Raw genomic sequence first — 14,496 nt, 5'->3', positions numbered from 1 at the left:
GGACGGTAGTGAGACCAGCTATGACGTATGCTATGGAAACTGTGGCCCTGAGGAAAAATAACATCAGCAGGATGGAGGTAGCGGAGATGAGGATGCCTAGGTGGATCAGATGGATGTGACCAGAAAGGATCATCTGAGAAATGACTATACAAGGGGAACTGTGAAAGTTACGAACTTGGAAGCAAAGATACAGGAGGGAGGAAGAGTATGTGGGAAGAAAGGTCATGCAGATGGATGTGTAAGGGAAGAGGAAGTACAGACGGCCAAAGAAGAGATGGAGAGAGATGGTGGAGGAGGACTTGAGGATGAAGAACTTCGACCAAGACAGGAGGTTGTGGAGGAGACTTACCACAAACAGCGACCCTACTTAAGTAGGAAAAGCTGCAGAAGAAGAAGAAGAAGAATGGCTTTCTGTTTTCTGATCCTGAATAGGTTTATGTTCTTTCCAATTTATGACAAGTAGTAGTATAACAGCTTATCATTTTATCTTAGAATTCACAACATTCTAACATTTTGTAGAATTTTAATACTAGCTAAAATTTAGCAGTTTTGCACATACATGTCTACAGATGAAATTCTTATAACAAATAAATGATTGCTACATAGTAATCTTTAGTTTATATCTTTGCGTTCATTTACCATAAATGAATATTAGTTATTGCATTGATTCATGTCATACTGAAAGTAGTAATTGTAGATTAAAATTGGGAACTTGGTAATATCATTCAGTACAGTAAACAAATGGCAGATGATGTGAACTGCAATTTAAAATGTCACATTTAGCTAGTGCACTAAATACCAATAGGTCTTTTGAAGATACCAATCAATATAATCAGTCAGAAAAATAAAGAACTATAGTATAAATACGTTCTGCCCTTTACAAGTCCGAGTGAAACAGTGTATATATTGATATTGACCTTTTTAGAAAAAAAGACTTCCAAAAAAAGAAATTTTTTGTAATAAATATGCACATCATTTTTTTTATTATTATTATTATTAAGATAGACCACCAGGGAGTCAGGAACTCATTGAGATAGGCCATATACTCCTTACACACAACATCCAGTGGCAATCCATTCCAATCACACACTACTTGATGAGAGGAAAATATAACTCATCCTTTTTTTTGACAGCATTCATTATTCCTGTTCAGAAGTTTGTCTCAATCAATATCACCTCTCTTTCTACTGTTTGCTAGTCTCGGCAGTCTACAAATTCTTAATCTGTCGTAATAATCAGTCTTCCACAATTTCAAGATTATTTTAAACACACTCCTTTGCACTATCAGAATCACCACAGAAACCAGTAAATTAGACTTGTGTCAGGTTTTATCAAGGCCTAAAGAGACAAAATGACTTCCTTATCTTTATATGTCAAGGTTTATATCAGCATTGTAGTTATCTTCTGAGTTGTATTTGCAATCTTTTCTATATCGCCCTTGAATTTCAACTTTGTATTTATTAAACTCCAAGAGCACTGACCTGATCAGTTTCCTCTAGTGTAATTCCATCAATATAATATGACATTGGATATCTAATCACAACCAAAGTTGTGATTAGATATCCAATGTCAGTTGGATATCTAATCACAACTTTATTAAGCATTTACTAACATTGAACTGATAGCCGTTTTCACATGCCCACAATTCCAGAGTATTCAAATCTTTCTGCAAATTCCACACATAAGCCATGCTCCTGATTACCCTGCCCATCTATGCATCATTGGCAAATATCTATATGTCACATATCAAATTCTTCCCAGTGTCATTAATGTATAGATTGAATTACAGTGGATCAAGGGCTGATCTCTGTGGCATGCCACTGGTTACTTTAAATCGTGCAGACGCAAATCCCCCATATACAACTTTCTGATATCTGTCTGTCAGCCATCTTCTTTTCCATGCCAATATTTTATAATTCAATCCCATATTCTTCAAGTTATTCAACAGCATTCCATGCTATATTCTATCAAAAGCCTTAGCAAAATCCAAAAATATCATGCTGTATCCATTCCCTCTGATATTGCATGCTTTGCTTTTCTGTTTTTCAATTGCATGTGTTATATTTTTAATTTTTGCTCCAGGAAAACTTGAAGTTATAATCTGCTCATCAGTGGTATGTTTCTTTATTATAACTTTCTTGGCTTCAACTATCGTGTCAATCATGAAACATGCCACTGATGAGCAGATTATAACTTCAAGTTTTCCTGGAGCAAAAATTAAAAATATAACACATGCAATTGAAAAACAAAAAGAACTGTATCCCATTTGGCAGGGCCAAATGGGATACAGTTCTAAACCACTGGCATTCTTGCATAGAGTACACTTGAAATGAACCTTCTTAACATCTGATTGGAAATGTTTCTGTCTGTGGCCACAGCAACCTCAAAAGATGGAGGACATCATAGTTTCATCTTGCTGTTACAGCCAATTAGCAGTCTATTCTGGTTGATACAGTGCTTAGGCAACCTTGTAATGGTTCCTTTTTTCCTGCATCCACAGTGCTCAGATGACACATTAAGCCAATATGCAACCTTTCTTTGCTTGCAACTGCCCAGTTTTCAGTCATCCAATGGCCCACTATCTCACAGAATCATCTAAATGATGACTTGCTCCTGAAGATGTAATTAACCCACTGAGCAACCCAAAAAAACAAATGAAGTGATGGTTGCAACTTGGCGAATGGTAGATCTATTTCTATTGGATGCTTAGAATTCGCATGCTACAATGCTGATATGCAGAAAATTCAACAAATGACAATTCATCGAAAAAACAATTAATTGAAAAACCAATTCCTTGAAAATCAGTTCATCAGAACTACAAATCATTGAATGAACACTTCACCAAATATAATGAAAACTAAATCTATAAAATCATTATTATACCTATGGCATCGTATGGAGCTGAGACATGGAGACTGTCAGAAAGAAATACAGAAAATTATAGCATTCGAAATGAAATGCTTAAGAAAAATGAACCAAACTCACTGGTCAGAATGCAAATGAACAAGTCATACCATAAAGAAGATATCATAGATAATAAACAGCAATCAAGATGGCTTGAATACATCCAGAGCAGAAGCAGATCAAGTGGTGTTGGACCTGCTGGCTACCAGGGACCCTGAGCTATGTGAAAAATTAAAGAGATCTATAAGAACAATATAGATATTCATTTTGATGATGAATTGGAACAGTCTCTACCAGTGGCGGCCGGTGAAAATTTTAAGTGCGGGTGCTGCATATGCAAAATAAGAAGAAATAATTCATTTTTTCCTAATCACTAACCAGTTTGTAATATGTAAATTTACTTATTACAAAAATTGCTTTATTAAAAATATTTCACCCTCACTACGAACACACCAATAATAAAAGTTTCGTACACAGAAATAATGCATGCAAGCATACAATATACCTGTAGCGACACTTCTCGTTGAGCAGTGTCAATTTTGACATTCCAAAACTGCATTAGATTTGTTTTGTGTAACGATAATTGAGAAAATATAATTCTTTTCATATTTTCAACAGCGACACTCGTCATAATTCAACCTTGTATTTATAATAAAAAAATAATAATATTTTAACAGCATAAAATAAGATTTACTAAAAATATTTCACTCTCACCACGAACACACACGCACCAATAATAAAAGTTTCGTATCTCTCAGAAATAACGTGCACTAGCATACAATTTATCTGTAGCGACACTGCTCAAAGAGCAGTGTCAGATTCATTTGTTACATGCAGTGACAAGTGCAAATGAATATCAGCGAGTCTAGCCGGAACTGACCAAATGTGATAATTCCGACGCTGCGTTAGATCTCAGTGAATTTGTTTCGTAATCTAAAGCGTTAATCGAACAATTCCAGTTATTAACTATTCAGTCAATGTCGAAACATAAGCTGTAACCTTTAACGTGTTGTATTGTAAGCATTGTTATTTATAAACACAAACAAAATTTAATTTTTTAGTTTTTTCCTTGGGGGTGCTGCAGTGCTTATGTATAAGCCACTACTGGTCTCTACTATTTTTAAAAGAAGATAAACAAATTCAATACTGTCACACAAGTATACCAGGCTGCAAGAGAAATGTCAACTTTTCCAAATGTAGAAATTTTTTTCAGGGCCCCCTAAAATTTTAGTGCCAGGGCACTCCAGTGAATGTTTTCTCAGAAATTACCAAATACAGCCTTGAATGGAATCATTGGAGGAAGATAATCATGAGGCAAACAAAAAAGACCTTGGTTTCAGTCTTTGAAGAAAAGGTCACAATTATCAAGCTTCAGAGAGATGACAAATGGCCAGAGATAGAGCCAGATAGAAAGATTTCTCATTCATAATGTACTCAACCCATCATCTGATGGATAAGAAAGACCATTTTTTTTTATTATTATTATTATGTATTGAATGGATTACTCTCAGAGAAAATCATCATAGATGCTATAATGTAGTGCTAACCAGGCAACTCTTCTGGCCTGCTACTTAAAAGTTTGAAAACACTGAGCAGTAAGCTTAAACTCCCCTCCCCCCCCCCCTCTGAAGTTGAAAGCAGATAAGTCTGATTAATTTTGATATGCCGAATTCATATACCATCTTAAAATTGATCTGTTACCTTCCAGTTTTCTCAGGAATCAAAATTATGTGGACATGCTAATTGTATTTCATATGAACCTCTGTATAATAAGGCAGTATACCAATATTTCAGTTGTGAGTCAGCAGGAATATGGTTTGGTGTGAATCAGATTAACCCCCAACATCTATAGACATCCAGCTAAATCTGAATACAATTCTGTAACATTTGTTGAATAACATGGATAAGAAGTGCAATTTGATTTCACTATTTCATCCACCTCAGCTACCGGGAGGTTAAAGTGACTTCTGTTATTCATTATCTATATCAATGGTTCTTAACCTGGGCCATAGCGCTCCCTGGGGGGGGGTGATGTAAATGCTGAAGGGGATGGTAAGCATTATAATACTACTAATATAATAAAAGCAAAAAATTCCATATTTAATGTAGCATTCCTATTTATATTGTATGTCTGACAATACTGCTCAAATTTATTTGCTACTTTTTTACTTAAATTTTTATATTGAAAGTTTAGTAATTGGGCTACTTTTTGGTCTGAATTTTTCTACATTGAAAATAATTAATTTGGGCTATTTTTAGCAGAACCCCCTACTTTTATGAGCTTAATCTGCTATTTTTTTCTAACACCTATCTGACAACCCTCAATTGCAGTTTACATCTAGCCCGTGGTATTGTATGGCGCACTTCATTGATGTTGTGTAGCACTGCAGCCCATTAAAATGAGTGAAAAAAGAAAGTATTGTCAATTCAAGTGGATATTTAAAAGATGGAGTTATTCTGTCTATAAATAATGAGCAGTTACCAATGTGCTTAATATGTGAAAAAACTTTCTCAAATGAAGGAATGAAGCCTTCAAAGAATGATTGAGCATTTAAGAATAAAGCATCCAAATAAAGCAAAAAAAGGATGGAGTACTTTCACAAATTAAAGACTAAATTTAAAAATTGTTCTGGACCAACTAAAGGGTTGGTCGCAATACAAAGTAACCAACAAGAGAAGGGACTTGCTTACAAATTTTCAAAATTAATTGCCAATATAAGATGAGTTTCACCAATAGAATGTGGTAAGATGAGTTTCACCAATAGAATGTGGTGAAACTCGTCTTACCAACTATGAAGTTTTAGATAAGATGATTTGCCCAGGTAAAAGTAATATGACATCATCAATTCCTCTCAGCAATAGCTCAGTATCAACAAGAATTGACGAAATGGCAAAGGACTTTGAAAAAAAACTTTATGATTTAAAAACCATAGAATTTTCTTTACAACTCGATGAGACAACTTTACATGACAATGAAGCTTTGTTAATGGCTTACGTGCATTATATAAATACTAACAAAGAAATTATTGAGTTTCTATTTGCTAAACAACTGAAAATTGACACAAAACGTTCTGCAATTTTTAAGGTTGTTAAAGACTAATGCTAAAAACATTCTTCTCGCAAATATTGTTGCATGTGCAACTGAAGGAGCACCAGCTGTGATTGGTCATCACTGTGGATTTATAGCACATTTAAAAGAGGCAGTTCCAAATATCTTTACTATTCACTGCATTCGTCATAGTCAGCACTTAGTTGCAAAACATCTTAGCAGGAGACTACATAAGACTTTGAATGATGTTATTAAAGCAGTGAATAAAATAAAAGCCCAGTCATTGAATACCCATATTTTTCAGGAACTTTGCAATAAAAATGTAGAATTTGATCATCTTTTGCTTCATACTGAAGTTAGATGGCTCTCAAATGGAAACTGTCTGCAACATTTTAATGATCTCTACGATACTGTTTTGGAATTTCTTAATTCACATGATGAGAACATGTCTAATGTTCTAAAAAAGGAAAAGTTTGATATCGTATTATTATTGTTATTATTCTTGACACCTCCAAGGAGTCCGAAGACTCATCGCAGGAGGACACCTACTATACAACACTCTGTCTTTATCAGAAAGAAAATATCTTTCTGATATTTTCACCAAATTAAATGATATTAACATCATCAAATTGCAGGGAAGCAACATGAATCTTATTAAAGCAAAGGGAATTATAAATTCTTTTATCAGCAAATTAACATTCTATAAGCAGAGTATTGCAAGACGAGATTTTCTGCAGTTCAAGTCTACAAATCAGATGATTTAATATGAGATATGGATTGTTATTGTTCCCATTTTCTGACACTAAAGAAGACTTGGTGATCAGATTCAAAGACTTTCATGAGCTTAAAATATCCAATTGGATCATAAATCCATTTCTTTCTGATGAATAAATTTGGATGAACTTCTATTCATCCAAATTTGTGTGAAGAATTTATTGACTTAAAAAATTATTTTGAAACTCTAGTACAATTTCAACAGCATGGGTATGAAAGATTATGGCCAAACATGCAGTGCAAGTATTCTCAACTTTGGCAAGAAATAAAATTACTGCTCATTGTTTTTCCTTCATACTTGGTAGAGAAAGCATTCAATGTCGTGTTGCGATTGTTAGCTAAGCAGCGAAATTGGTTACAAATAAGTGAAAGAGGAGACTTGAGACTTCGTTTGTCGATATTGAAAAATTAGCAAGACCTCATCAGGCTCAGGATAGCCATTAATGATTGGCTTATTAAATAGGAAGTTTACGTCTTTTTTGAGTAAAAATTAATTTGTATCAAAGTCATTAATTTTTAATTAACTATAAGTTCAAATATATTGATGGTAATTTAGGTTTGCCTAATAATATATTATAATTATCTTATTGAGTCATTAACCTAGTGTAAAATTGAGCAGGGGGTGCCAGACAAAAAAAAAAGGTTAAGAACCACTAATCTATATGAATTGCATTATGAAAGAAAACAGCATTGATCTCATATTAAATTTTGTAATTAATTTAAATAATGTGATACCTTTAAATAAATTCACTACAAGTCTTCATTACTTCATAATGAAAAATATAAGATATTTCAATTGATTATAAAAGGGAAGATAAATGGAAGAAGAACACAAGGAAGATAAAGATCTTGACTAGCAGACAGTAGACTGACATGAGCTCTGAAAGACAATGATAAAATTAGTTTAATCCTTTATCCAAGTGTGAGCAAACAAAGTTTGTGTCTGAAAGTATCTTCAGGACTGAGGTAAGGTGGTACAACACCAGGGCAACTCGTTGCAAAGGTGGAGCAAGCTACCAACACTCCTATCTCGGTATCTCCTATAATGCAAAACACATCTCCTTGCGGATATGTCTAATGTTATGCATTAAGGGAAGGGCCACTACCCAGACTAGTTTCGACATTTATTGAGGTCTCTTCAGTGGGAGCCAGGCCCAAGGAGAGATACCAGGCAGAAGCATTAGCAGGTCATCTCTACCTATAGGAGTTGCCAAATGGTGTGCCACCCTTTTTAATTAATTAAATAAATTACTCTGGATTTAGAGAAAGATGTTGAAAGTTTATTTTTCACTTGGTTAGAGTATAATAAAATTAGTTTAATCCTTTTATCCAAGTGTGAGCAAACAAAGTTTGCGCCTGAAAGTATCTTCAGGACTGGGGTAAGGTGGTACAACACCAGGGCAACTCGTTGCAAAGGTGGAGCAAGATACCAACACTCCTATCTCAGTATCTCCTATATTAGACCTAAATAAAGGTCGAAACTAGTCTGGGTAGTGGCCCTTCCCTTAATGCATAACATTAGACATATCCGCAAGGAGATGTGTTTTGCATTATAGGAGATACTGAGGTAGGAGTGTTGGTACCTTGCTCCACCTTTGCAACAAGTTCCCCTGGTGTTGTACCACCTGAAGATACTTTCAGGTGGTACAACATATACTTACCCAGTCCTGAAGATACTTTCAGGTGCAAACTTTGTTTGCTCACACTTGGATAAAGGATTAAACTAATTTTATTATACTCTATCCAAGTGAAAAATAAACTTTCAACTGAAAGACTATGGTCGCCACCCTCCGATAGGAGATGGCACTCAAAGAAGAACGAGTCTTCAGGACTAACTAAATTTGGTAAAAAAAATAGGAACAGGAACATTTAAAACTGTATTCTCTGTTAAATAGAAGTAAAATAATTCACTATTTAAGCTGAATTTTAAATGAAGAATGAAAATATACTATATCATAAGCAAAGGTGGTACACTGTGATGGGAAGCAAGAGAGAAATTAGCCAAAACACCACAAGTAATATATAAGATAGTGTTCAAGGCAATGTTAACTTGTGAATTAAGAAGTTCACTTAAAAATAAAGCAGAATATTATTAAAAGATCTTGCTGATGATTAGATTTTAGATTAGATTAGCTGTGCTCATGCATTCAAAAATGTATGAGCACAGCTAATCTAAAAGGTAGTGTGTGTTCACTTAAACAGAATGGGAGAATCATGATTTCTTTCCACAGTGATTGCAGAAGCGATTAGTATATGGTACAGCAGAAGGGAGACAGGAAGAGTGAATGGGAAAAGCATATAAGTATGAGAAACTGGGAGGAAAAAAAAAGTATTATGAGAATTCAATGATAAGAGGTATACTTAATGAGGAAGTGAAAGTGACTAAAGCATGTTTCCCAGGTGTGAAGATAAAGGACATTAGCGAATTTGTAAGTTTGCAGAAGTAAGAAGTGAACGAGTTACTTGTTTTGGCAGCACAAATTATTTGAGAGGTGAGAAATATGCAATGAGAGAGGATATGAAAGAGTACTTGGAAGAAGTAAAAATTATGAGTCTACTGCCTTGGTATGATAGGACAAAATTGAGACGGGACATGATTACCAATGAGAAGATTGTGTAGGAGGAATGGGGTGCAGTTTATAGATGTGTGGAGTGAATTTGATGGATGAAAGGACCCGTATATGCCTGATGGAGTGCACTCGAATGGTTTTGGATACTTGGAGAATGTATTGTTCTATGAGAGTTTGGAAGTGTAAACCAGGGAAGTTAGAGATATTAAGGGGAAGCAATCAAACATGTACTGAAAACTTCTGGGAGGAATGATTGAGGAAATAGCTCCCCCCCCCCCAGGATAGATGAGTTTGAGTGCAGGAGTGATCATGAAGAGCTAATTTTTGTAGATAAACTTATACATATGTTGGTTTACATAGCTTTTTAATTATTCAGGAAATGACAATGTATACTAGAATATTAATTAAAAACTTTAATCAATATCTTCCAATATTGCAGCAATGTTACATTGCAATCTTCAGTAATCAAAAAACAATGATATGTGCACACAGGCACTAACACTAATCAAATGAGGCTGAAGTCAGTCCTACAGTCGTAAAGGTGTCCCCTAGCAGGATAAATTGAGTTGTCTTGGCCTTTGGGCTGATGTTCATAGAATGCAAGCTTCCCAAATTTGGGGCAGTCTCATACATCCAAATTTGCTGAGGTTTGGGAAGTTTTTCATTGCTGAGGCTGATTCCAGGAATAATCTTTCATGCTTTTACTTGCTGCGGTATAATAAAGTGGCCTTCTTCCAGCATATTCTGTTGTGAGTGCCCAATGCATGGTCAGCAAGTCCTGAGTAGCTGTATTGGTGAAATCAGATAGTCCTTGTGCTCGGATATCCTGATATTGACATACCTGCCTGTTTGGCCGTAGTAGGCGAGTTTGCAACTGCAAGGGACCTGGTATACTCCAGACAGGTCTAGGGCAAGGATTACCACCTTTTTGAGCTTCAGAGCACTTTTAAGATGAGGAAACAGTGCTGGGGGACACTCATCCCTTACCCTGCCATCTTTCTTAAAGCAATCAAACAATCAAGATAAATTCATGTTGTGCATAAATAAAAGGACCATTGTAATTTTTTTTTTATTGAAAAAGAACAAAAATATTTTAAACAAATTAAATAAATTGTGAAGAAAAATGGATTTTAATTGGATTTTTGGAGTTGCATATCATTGGCAAGTCCTTTGTAGTTAGAAATATAAGATGATGTTGCAGCTTGCATACAATCGTGGAGATGTTCATCCTCTAGTCGCAATCTGTATTTAGATTATATAATGTTCATGGTGGGAAAAAAAATGACTCACACAAGTATGTTGATCTAAAAAAGATGTTATCTTGTATGCACAACTTTTTAAAACAGGAAATCTTTCTCTATCCGCCAACCTCAACCTCCAAAAGTTTTCAACCTTTTTATATAATATAATACCTGAGATCTAAAATTTCCAGTTCTACTTCTGTTGTTGCATTGTTAAAGTTTGTAATGAGTTCAACAATTTCGATCACACTTAAGCTGTAAAAGGGTTTAAAGATAAAAAACAATATGATTGGTTCAATAGTGTTGAACTGCTGAAACCTCTTATCAAATTCTTCCTGAAGCACTTTAAGCGATTTAACAAACAATTCCAGGACAAACTCTCTGTTGTCAATCATTTTCTTCAGATTTGGGAAATGATTGAGAGATTTTTGCTCCAAATGATATTATCTACAAAGTCAGCTTCTCTCTGAATGATCTGATAACTTATCATCGCAATGTATTTATCCTTTCCTTGGAGTTCAAAGTTTAGAGAATTTAATTTTTCTATGATATCTGTAAGGAAACCCAAATCCATTAATCAAAAAGGATCACTTAACTGCTCATAGTTCTGTCCTTTGGAACTGAGAAATTCTTTATCTCTTCAATTGAACTCTTAAATCTTGAAACTTCTTAGCCAGCAAACTTCGGAATGAAGAATAAGATTTTTTTTAGTTACATCGTCAGTATTCTCAATGAAAGAGACTTAAAGAGGTAGCTGTAGAGGAGAGGTTCTAATTGAGTTTATTATTTTTAGAACTGTTTTCATGATGTGACCGAAGGAGATAACTTTATTGCACAATGCTTCTTGATGAATGATATGACGTAAAGATCAGAAATGATTTATCCTTCCTGCAAAGAGCAATAAATCCTTTGAAAGTACCCATCATTGCTGGGGCTCCATCATTGTAATCGCTGCCAACTTGCTTAGAGGGAAATCTATTGTTTTGATGTATTGTTTAACCTCCCTACTGGCCAAGTAGATGAAATGGTGAGACCAAATTGCACTTCTTATCCATGTTATACAAATGGTGTTACAGAATCGTATCCAGATTTAGCTTGATGTCTATAGACATCATGGCCAAATGTATAGTAAATTTCCATTCCTGTTGTTTAACTGTTCATGGCAACAATTTTAACCACTCCTCCCTAAAAAGTCCTCAAATATCATTCTTACTAAAACAGCCAATTCCGCTGTATCTGATACCTTCTTTGACTCAAATTGCAGGGATAAGTATTCACATTTTCCTAAATCATTTTTCAGTTGGGCTTGCATGTAAGGGAAATTGAGCTCATTCGCCTTGGGATTGTTTTATTTGAAAGCTACAAGTGTGATATTGCTGTCATGATTTCTTGTTTGTTTTTAAAGCCCTCGAATAAAGAATTGACTCCTTAGAAATACCTTTTTTTTTTTTTCCTTTATCAAATTGTCATCCTGATATGGTTTTTTATTTTTTGCTATTAAGTAAATAATTTTATAAGAAGCAATGGTAGCATTTTTATGCTTTACTATTGGGCTAATAAAAACTAACTATTGAGATGTAAGTTTTGACTTTTCACATACTTTTTTCTTTTTCAGTTCAGAATTAACAGGATGGTTGTGGTCAAACGAGGAGTGATTAGTCTTGAAATGCTGCTCTACATTAAGTTTATTTCTAAATAACTTAGGGAATTGAAACAACGTAGATCCGAATATAAATTAAATAATACTTTAATAGATATTTCCGATATTTCGGCAATGTCTCATTGCCATTTTCTAAAGGAACTTACAAAAGGCAGGAGCACAACAGGCTCTAACAATATAGTAACTGGAAATGAAGATATGAAGCTATCTTTCTCCTAGAAGTCCTGATGGTGCCCTCTGGCGGGCTAAGTAGGCATTCTTGGCCGTTAAGGGATGCCAATTTTCTGTAAGGCCTGTAACAGGAGGTGAGGTCCACAAAAAAGATTACTCTAAATCCATCATCGTTCCCTACATCCGAGGCACCTCAGAAAAAATTACCAAAATTCTAAAAAAACATGACCTCACCTCCTGTTATAGGCCTTACAGAAAATTGGCATCCCTTATCCGCTCTACCAAAGACCAACCACTTCCCCTAGACCTACCTGGTGTATACCAGGTCCCTTGCAGTTGTAAACTGTCGTACTTTGGCCAAACAGGCAGGACAGCGAATATCAGAATTTCTGAACACAAGGACTACATCCGGTTTTACAAATATAGCCATTCTGGTCTTGCAGACCATGCTCTGGATACTCGCCACAGAATACGGTGGAAGAAAGCAAAAATAATACACCGGAGCAAATATAAATTCGAAAGATTATTTATGGAATCAGCCTCTGCCCTAAGAAACTCTCCAAACCTCAACAAATTTGGTTGTATGCGACTACCCCAAATTTGGGAGGCATACATCAGCAGACCTTCAGCCTAACAGCCAAGAATGCCTACTTAGTCCGCCAGAGGGCACCATCAGGACTTCTAGGAGAAAGATAGCTTTATATCTTCATTTCCAGTTACTATATTGTTAGAGCCTGTTGTGCTCCTGCCTTTTGTAAGTTCCTTTAGAAAATGGCAATGAGACATTGCCGAAATATCTATTAAAGTATTATTTAATTTATATTCGGATCTACGTTGTTTCAATTCCCTAAGTTATTTAGAAATGCATAACCAACGTATAAGCCTATCTACGAGAATCTACATTAATTTAAGTCTTTTTCTTCAAAGGTCTCCATAAAGAAGTTGGCCAGGGGTGGAGAACCCATCGCTCTTCTCTGTTTGTAGAATTTTCTTGCAAAACGAAATAGCCTGAGTTCATGGTGAACTGAAATAGGACTGAGATATCGGGAGGAAATTTGCCTTGGATGAAGTCTAAGGTATCTTTGAGTAGGATATTGATCAATAAGGAGAAGACATCAGAACTAACCATTATGTCAGTGTGTTGGAGTGAGAGGTTTTCTGTACTGGCTTTAAAGTGGGCCGAGTTTTTTTTTTTTTCATGCGTGAGCACTTTGGCTAAATGTTTGGCTAATTTATATGGGGAAATCAGTGCCACCTACAATGGGACATAAAGGTACATTCTGCTTATGGATTTGGTAGTCCATATATTGAGGGGTAGGGGAAGGATCTGCAGTTAAAAGGTTTTAGTTCGTTAGTCACATCCACAGGCCAAGAGGCAACCTTAAGGATGGAGCATTCTGATTTGGGAGCTTGTGGGATCATAGTTTATAGGGAGGTAGGTAGGTAGACTGATCAAAGAGTAAATAGCTTACCCGTGTAGTCAGTTTAGTTTAGAACTACAGTGGCATTTCCCTTATCTGCTTTAGTAATATTATTTTACTGTTGTTTTTCATTTCTTGCAGAGCTTTGAATTCTTCTTTTGACAGGTTGCTTTTTGGTGGTTTGGCTTGGGTAAGAACACTGGCTACATCCAGTCTGATAATCTTGGCAATGTGGCTGGGAAGGTTGCAGATACCATGTTCTACCTGAATCATTATTTCTTCAGATGGGATCTTTTTCGGTGCTACGGTGAAGTTGTGACCATGCGCCGATTGCTTCAGGGTAAGGGATGACAGGTTTATTACCGCATTGAGGTTTGGAAACAGAGTTCTTTTTAAACATTTCAAATTTTTTAATGTGTCGACATCGTATTCCATTAAATTATTTTTCTTGTGAAGTGTTCAAGACATCAGAAAGGATCATCCAAAGGCCAACATTCAGCACACTTGTGCAGCATTGTTATTATGTATCACTTTCAAGGACTTACTGCAGGAAGATACTCCACACAACATAAGCCATTTATATGCTACACCATTCACCACTATCTGCTAATTGCTTGTGTTCTTTGGCAATGCCTCTATGCAGAGGGAAACCCTGCTCCCTCTGTACAAGTTGTTAACTCACCTTCAGTTGAAAAAGCCCATTTCA

At 35.5% G+C, this 14,496-nt stretch overlaps 1 protein-coding gene across 5 annotated transcripts in view; it reads left to right on the top strand.

The window, feature by feature from the left end:
* Positions 1-14,496, top strand: part of Vps16B (Vacuolar protein sorting 16B) — a 289,159-nt gene that overhangs the window by 260,897 nt on the left and 13,766 nt on the right. The gene's annotated exons all lie outside the window — the stretch shown is intronic.

The sequence above is a fragment of the Typopeltis vanoorti genome, chromosome 10 (genome assembly GCF_054136105.1).
Source record: "Typopeltis vanoorti isolate ZY-2024b chromosome 10, IOZ_Tvanoo_1.0, whole genome shotgun sequence".
In the NCBI taxonomy this organism is placed as follows: domain Eukaryota; kingdom Metazoa; phylum Arthropoda; class Arachnida; order Uropygi; family Thelyphonidae; genus Typopeltis; species Typopeltis vanoorti.
This window is presented reverse-complemented; position numbering and strand designations above follow the sequence as displayed.